Source organism: Tursiops truncatus, chromosome 14 (assembly GCF_011762595.2).
Source record: "Tursiops truncatus isolate mTurTru1 chromosome 14, mTurTru1.mat.Y, whole genome shotgun sequence".
In the NCBI taxonomy this organism is placed as follows: domain Eukaryota; kingdom Metazoa; phylum Chordata; class Mammalia; order Artiodactyla; family Delphinidae; genus Tursiops; species Tursiops truncatus.
Genome location: NC_047047.1, coordinates 71691028 through 71699521, shown reverse-complemented (window position 1 = coordinate 71699521; position 8494 = coordinate 71691028).

Below are 8494 nucleotides of genomic sequence, written 5' to 3'. Positions count from 1 at the left end.
AAGAATCTAAGAGGAAGATGCATTTGGGGGCTATTGCAACATGCCAAGGCAGAGAAGATGGTGCTGGACTCACGAGGTAGTGATAGAGATGGTAAAGGACCCACCTGTGCACGTATTCTATAGGTATAGCTAACAGGATTTGATGGTGGGTTGGTATGGCACTCCAAAGAGTAAAGTTCTCTCCATGAGTATTTCCAGAAGATGAATGCTTGGCAAAGGGGGACAGCAAGTGCCAGTGAAATCCCAGAAAATGTGATCCTGCCAGCACTTGGGACCATGGAATGACTAAGGTATTGGATTGCGTGTAAAGTAATGAAGGCACATCTGAAGAGTCTAACCTAGCAGCCTTCAGTACATATAGGTCTCAACGGTTGGTAAGTCATAAGGCAATTCCCTACAACACCATGGGAGATGGTTCACCCATAATTCTGTGTTTCCTTATCCAAGTCAGAAAGAAAGCCCACTGTACTTAGGGTACAACAGGCCCTGAGGCCATATGATGACAAATGTATAGTAAGGAAAACACAGCTTTGCCCAGGCTGAGTCTGGGAAACAAGAAAATCTGACTGGGAACTCAACCCCCTGGAGTCTCAGGGAAATCATGAGCCTGACTTTATCCTTGGATGCTCTGACTGTCAGTCGTATTCAGACAATTGGGGGTAGCACCATGTCACCATAATTTTCTTTTCAGAATATGCCAGAATTGAAAGTGCTTGTTGGAACCATATCACAATAGCTCCTCAGTGAGCTCTGACTATTCCAGCCACTGAGCTGTGAGTTATACATCTTCTGTAATAAAACGTGATGTGACCCCAGAAAACTCTGCATCATGTGGAGACACACACAAACATATACACAGCTTTCTCATCATTATGCAAATTTAATTAATTATGATGTTTTAATATATACTATATGATATTCTGAAAACTTTACCTTGAGTCTACCAGTTAACTTTGTGAGTAAATTCAGCTGTACGCTCCTTCCTTTTTGGACAATATTTAAGCCCGTGCTGAGGGTTTCCTCCCTGCAAAATCTCCAATTATTCAAGTTATTTTCTTAGATTAATAAGAATTACCTGGCAGCACACTTATTTATTGATCCATGCTCAAGACTTTTCTAGAAGAATTTGACATTTAGGAGATGAGACCAACAACAAAAGGTCAAAAAGAGATACCGGGATACAGGAGCGAGCAAGAGCCCCTTTTCTTCCCTTATTACCTCTTATGCATGTCATTTTCTGGCTATTCCTCCAGTCCCTTGAACTTCCTGTCTTATTCAATCTGAACAGGTAAACTCAAAGTGGAGATAAATCTCCGGTCAGGCTGACAGGGGTTTAAAGGAGTTTCATGGTGGTCCATACTGTCTGCTTTAAGGAACACAGGAGAGCCTCCATGCTCACAAATTTCTCCTGATGCCTAATTCAGAGCCTGAAATTTTAGCATTATGGATTTATCCCTTTGTGTATGGATTGTCTCTCTGAATTTTTCTTTTAAATTCCTAGTGCCCCTGGAAAGGTCAGTGTACTAAATCAACATGGATAGGTTTATGGGAGTCTTTCCTCAGTGACTAAAAGCACTAGCAATGGGAGGAGGAAAGAGGAGAGACAGCTGCTACCAAAATGTTTAACACGAACCCAGGAAGCACACACAATGGGAAAGGAGAAGATATCAAAAAGAAACTCCTTCATGTTCCCTACAACTTGGCCTTTCACGATGACTGAGATGCAAGGTTGAAGTCAGAGGACAGTGGAGAACTGGACACTGGATTTGACAAAATGAAGGTAGTCGGTGACCTCGTTAAGTAGTGATGAGAATGAAAGCCCAAATGAAGTGGGCTGAAATGCAAATGGGACATTCCAGTCTCCTAGTAAAATGATGCACTGTAATTGGAAAGTGGGAAGCAGCAGGAGCCCTTGGGTCAGTCTTCACTCACTGTTGTCAAAGTATGCCTGGAATCTTCACCCTATACAACTACCAGAATTCAGAGGGACCTAGGTTCTTTGATTAATACTATGCCTATGAAATTAACTGAAAAAGAAGGATTAATGGGGTAAAAGGAGGGTCCGGGAAAGAAAATGTAAAAACCCATTCACAAAATTTAGCCAGCAAAGATATGGAAGACACCGGACAATAATTTGAAAAGTCCAAGTGAATGATGTGTGTGTGATCTTTTCCTATTCCCAGGAAAAATAATAGCTAACATTTATTTAATGTTTTTTTGCATTCCAGGTACAGGCCTATGTTCTCTACATACATAAACTCCTTTAAGACAAAACAACCATATGAGGAAGGCATTATTATCCTCTTTTTACAGAAGAGAAAATGAACCACAGAGAGATTGTCAACTTCCTTAAGGTCACACAGAAAGTAAGTAGAAAGACCAACGATTTATCGCAGGTAGGTTGGTTCCAAAGTCTCTACAATTAACTGTTATGGTTTACTGGCTCCCAAAGAAATTATGAAGTCTCACAACAGTTTTTATATCCCCTACCTTAGCATTATAATAATATACTGTTACTTATGTGCTTATATGTCTATGCATCTATTTCTCTAGATTGTGTAATTCTTAAGGGCAGGAACTCATTCTCTTTTGTCTTCTCAAGAACTTAAACAGTGTCTGGTATAAAACAACAACAGTGAATATTTATCTAGGATGCCAGACACTAAAGAAGTGTGTTGTTCATTTGCGGGGTTTTTCTGGAAGACAAGATGAAAGAGAAGTGGAGAGGGAGTAAGAGAGAGGGAAAAAGCACGAGGGAAGGAAAGGAAAGAGAGGTAGGTTGGTTCTAACTACAAAGGCACTTGCCACAAACAAAAACAGAAGGTAAGAGGCAGTGGAAGAGCAGGTATTTTATGAGAACATAAACTAGATTTTACTTTTGCTCTGCTCAATGTTTCTAAAATTCAGTCTAAGATTTAATGTAAATCTATTTGAGAGGAGTTGCTAAATTTTAACTGGAAATACTTCTTTGTGCTAAATAATCTTTATAGCATTCTAAACTATAGCCAAGTAGCCATATCATTATAGGGCTGTTTAGCCATAGCGGTTTATGTGGAAAGTCAGGAGAAGGTGATGATGCATATCAAAATATATAATAAAGAACTTTAAAAAATCATGGGTATCTTAATTTACTCAAAATATTTTTTATTTAGCCATTTTAATGCATTCAAGATTAAAGGGGAGGATGAAACTAACCAGTGGGAACTGCAAAATGTCTGTGAAATGGTAATAATAATATTTTGTACTCTTGCAGCACTTTCCAGGAGAGAAGGTCAAAGCACTTTACAACCATTAACACATTCAACCTCACAGAAGCCTGTGGGGTATGTGGGTGGTAAGCACATACTCCACAGTTAGAGTTCCCTTTTCAGGAAATGAAAATGGAAAGGAAAGTGTTAAGTGGAAATACTCAAGGCTGCAAGTCAGTGTTGCACTTGGGTGCACTGGTTATCCTTGGACAGCTTACACGGGATTCCCACTGCACGGTGATGGAGCTTGAGAAGACCGCCTGCAGCCTCTCCCTGCAGCCTTCCCCTCCCCCACCCCTCAGGGACCGTTCTTCTCACAAAACATCCAGAGAAAATGTGCGTACATTGAAGAATCCTAGAGAGGGGTGTGTCTGATCTAACTCAGTGACCCACGCACAGCATAGCCCCTGTGAGGTGCTTATATAGCCTCTGCTTGAACACTTGGGTTCATAAGAAGCTCACACTCCTGTGGCAACTTCTTCCAAAGCTGACCCGCTGTAAATAGAAGAATGAGGGCAGGGAATCTATTAAGGACTTGTTGACTGAAGGAAAACTGGGTAGAACTCAGGAACCAAGGCAACTTTCAAAATTCATGAGTTTTCCTCAACTCTCCAATGCTAAATATACTTATCCAGAGAGCAGTCATTTATGTTATTGCTGCCAAACCAGTCTCTTCCCTTGGAGTTGCATTTAGGGAGAAAGACAGTGATACTGGGAATAAGATCATGCTTGTGACATTGGCTTCAGGAAGAACCACTCCAGGCAACTCAATATTCTCTACTGTTTGAATGCACCCAATCCAATGAGGAGCCCTCCCGCAATCCTGCCCCAGTCTATGAGTTTCAGAAACCCTTTAGCAGGCTTCTAAGTTCTTTACATATGCAACACCCATGGTATCTTCATGACAAAGTCAGACAATTAACATTTTTTGAGTGACAGAGATATGCCAAGCCCTAAGGTAGTGCTGAGGCATCTTCAGTTTCAAATTAATAGACTGTCTTAAATGCAATTACATTTAGAATCACTCCCATGTCTTGAGAGATATTGAAGTTCAGCCTGAAATCTAGGATACCTCTGGACATCAAGATCCACTCCTTCGTACAATTGTTAGAGATCAAACATCTCTTCCCTTGTCCACTTGAGACTCACTATGTACAATGTATTGAGACAGAAATGGTCAGGAGTCCAGCAATATATTATATAATGCATGATCCCTTGGAGATGATGATGCTGCTGAGAGATGTAAATATCATACCAAGAATTAGATAACAATCTAATCTTGTATAGGAAAAGTCACAAGGTAGGTGTAAGCAAGCAGTATCCAAGGACAATGCTGATGGTAAGGCCTGCAGAAGCTCAGAAGAGGGAAGGATTCCTGAAGGAGATGGGAATTAAGCTTGAACCATGGGTAGTAGGTACAGTTGTGGAAAAGAAGAAAGAAAATTTTGTATTTTTGTCTTATGATGTATCCTCATCACCTTGAATAGAACATTTCCTTAAGGAGTGAGTGAGTGAATGAGTAAAGATATCCCAGGGAAAGAGCATGTCAGGAATAAAATGAAAACTGGAAGGTTCTCTCTCCTCAGAGAGATTAGTATCTCTAAGTCTATAATATATCAAATGGTGCTCATATCAGCAGTGATGATAGGGAATAAGAGAACACGAGGTAAAGAGTTGAAAATAACGCACCATGATTTATTTCTACCTAAAAACAGATGGGCATGCAGTAACCAGTAAATAAATGCTAGCTGACTTGAATGAATTATCACTCTGGAAAACCGACTACGTTAAATTTAGCCCTGGGGTGCCACAGTGAATCTCTGTTCCTCTGCAAGCCACCCAGAATCAGAATGGAGTGGGAGCACACTAGTCTGAATCAGGGCCTGGCTCTGAACAGCTTGAAGTGCCAGGCTTGGAGTCCAGACTTTACCTTTGTGGTCAGTCCCATCCCCACCTCACGCTAGAAGAGCAGATCCACACAGGTGCCTTGCTATTGCAGGTGAGAAGTCATCTTCATATTGCAGGAGACAGGGGCATTTAATATTGTCCTAAGTGAGATTGCGAAGAAGAAAACTGATATACAACACACCTAAAATAGTTTCCCTTTCCTTCTGATTATGCAAAAGGAAGGGCCCTGCATAGAGAAGAATGACTGCTGACGTAGGAAAATATTCCCCAACTAATCTCTCCTATCCCATAATATCATCTCTCCTATCCCATAATATCATCTCTCCTAATCTCAGCCTGTACCAAGACCCAGGAAGTGATTATTTTGGAAATAACATCTATTTGTTTGCTTCTTCCCTTTTAAATGTTTTCATTTCTTTTTGACTGAGGTACAGTTTCTATTTAGAAAAATGCCAACTCTTAATTGCTGATACATGCAACAACATGGATAAACAAAGAAACTATGTTGAGCAAATGAAGTCAGGCACAAAAGAGCACATAGTGTATGTACCAGCACTTCTATGAAGTTCAAGAAGTGGAAAAAATGATTTATAGTGATATTTGTTTTTAATTGAGGTTATCTAAACTTCCTTCTCCTTGAGGATGCCAGTGACCGGTTATTTCGTTTAATTTGCATTAGAATTGTTTCTTCCTTGAATGAATACTTGACACAACCTCCAAAATTGCTTCATAAAGTAATAGTAGAAGATGGATTGCACTCAAGGATGACATTCAGTTTCTTCTACTCCTTTTCTTATGTCAAAACCCACAAAATCAAGGGATCCTATAACAGGATGAGCCCATTATAATGTCCTGTCTGAAGGTCATATTTCCCAGATCAGAACGTTAAGATTAAACAGATGGCCACAGTGGCAAAGTCTTCACCAAAATCCACATCTTCCAACTCACAATTCACATTAACTCATGAAAAGTCAAAGCAAGTCTCTCTCTATATGGTTGTATGTGCACACACAAGTGTTAGCTGATTTCAAAGTTTAGTCAGTATCTACTCTCTCACAGAACAGTTTAGCAAGGTTAAGAGTTCAGAAAGGTATAAGAAATATCGATTTTCTTATCTGGATTTACTTAGAATCCCCCCAACATAATCTAAAGGAATTTTAAAATGTGTGGCTTAAGAACACTGAAGCAGGTAGACTCAAAACCGAACTCTCATTTAATTTGGGTGTTCCTGCTTATAGTGATTTGTGTCTCCTGTAACTCAGGTTTAAAGTCAAATAAAATGGGAAAGATATTTATCCATAGTGCAAAGCCAATTTGATTGCTATAGTATGCGAAGTTATTAACACCGTAGTAAAACTCCAGTTAGCACCTTCTTTTCTTTAAGATTTTATTTCAAACGAAGCATAAACCTTCCACTTACTTGACCAAATAGATCATCCTCTTTAGTAATGCAGTTCCCACCTCCACCATAGAGCTTATTCTCTGCCCCCAGCTGTGTCTCTGGTTGATGAACGCTTGCCATGTTTATCATTTGTACTGTCTTGTAACAGTCCTCACTCTGTCATGTATCAGCAGGAACTCATTAGGTTTTTCAGTAACTGTTTGTGTTTGTGAGTCTTATTTCACTCAACTATTTAAGGGCAGGAACCATCTCATCCTTCTAAGCCTCAGTTGCCATATCCTTAAAATGGACATAATATCAGTGTCTTAGGGTAGTGGTAAGGATTATATGCCTGGATGGCTGAACATCTGCCACAGTAACTAGAATATACTCCATTTCAGTAAATGGTAGCCAGTATCATTATCCTCAACAACGTGAGCATGGTTCTCAATACATTCCTAAAAGCATATAGTATATAAAGAAGATCTGTACCCATAGAAGAATTATAGGATGCTTAATGCTGCAGAGATGCCTGACCTAACTTAATACCCCACCCATAGCATAGCCCCAAGAGGTAGCTTGTCTAGCCTCTGGCTGAACACTTGTAGTGACAAGCAGCTCATCGTTTTCAAGGCAGCTGCATCCAAAGGTGATGCTCTCTAACCAGAAGCAGGCCCTCCCTATGTTTACATTTGCATCTTTGAGTTTGGGAAACACTTCTCGCATGAATCAATAGTTTCTCCTCATTAAACTCTGAAGAGGTGACTGATGTTGAAGGCTTCCAGGCTCCCCAGAGTCTGATGCACTCTTGATGCCAAATAAATGTTGCGTTGAGTTAGCAAGGCCACGGTTTACTCCTGGTCTTTGTTAAAGTGGCCCTTTCCTGTCTCATTTCACAGCACAGAACATTTTCTCAGGCCCTGCTTGCCACAAATTCTGCACCCTTGTCTCTGAGCCTGGGTTAATAGTCTTTGAAAGTCTGTTAGAAGGCCAGAAATTCTGACTTTGCCAGCCCCTGAAGCCACAAAAGAAACAAAATATTACTCCACTCTGAAACGGGCCTTGTTGTCACACAGAAGAAAGAGTGGCACCCACTTTCCAAGTGGGATATAGATGGGAGTTATATTTTTATATAGTTATATACATAGATTATACTGACTCATTTTGTTTGCAGTAAAACTGAAATACTACTAATAATTATTTTTATCACCAACTCTGATCTTCTCCGGCTCATGGCTTAGTGAATATATATATTTCTTTTTTCAAAAATCAATATTTAATAAAGTTATCAGTATCTGTGTTCTAAATTGAAGCCTCCCCTTCCAAACACACACAGACACACTCCCACATTCTTTTTTGAGAAGCTGAAGCTATTGCTGCTTTCTGCTGGCTGCTCACAGCTCTTCATTTTAAAAAGCAATGTCTCCTTATAGTAGCTAGCTCCCCATGTGCTAAGTAAGTGTTTTATCGTTCCGAACAATTTTAGCCACTTTCATATTCCTGCAGCAAGGTTGGCAAGATGTCTTGCTTTGGCACATCAAGTATTAGGGTGGCTTGTCTGCACCGTGCACTGCTGTACATAGTACACGATTCCTGCCAGGTCTCCTGTCCTTCATGCCAGTCACAAAGCAAGGATGAGAAATACAACCCATTTGAGAGTCACTGCTATTTCTCCCACTGTTAGTTTCTATTTCCCACTTATACCACGAATTCTTAAAAAATAAATCCTAACTCACTTCAGGAAGAAATGTGTAAAGAAACAGGATAAACCACCACATTAGATAGTATTTAACCACCTGCTCCATGACGAGCTTTCAGTGCCTTTCTTCACCCAAACAATGCATACAAAGATACCAAAGGCATATCACACATCAGAGTCAACTGCAAAGCATTGTCAAGTCCCCAGGAAGGATGTAGAGTCCCCAATTGCTTAACAATTTTCCAAAATTGTCATAGA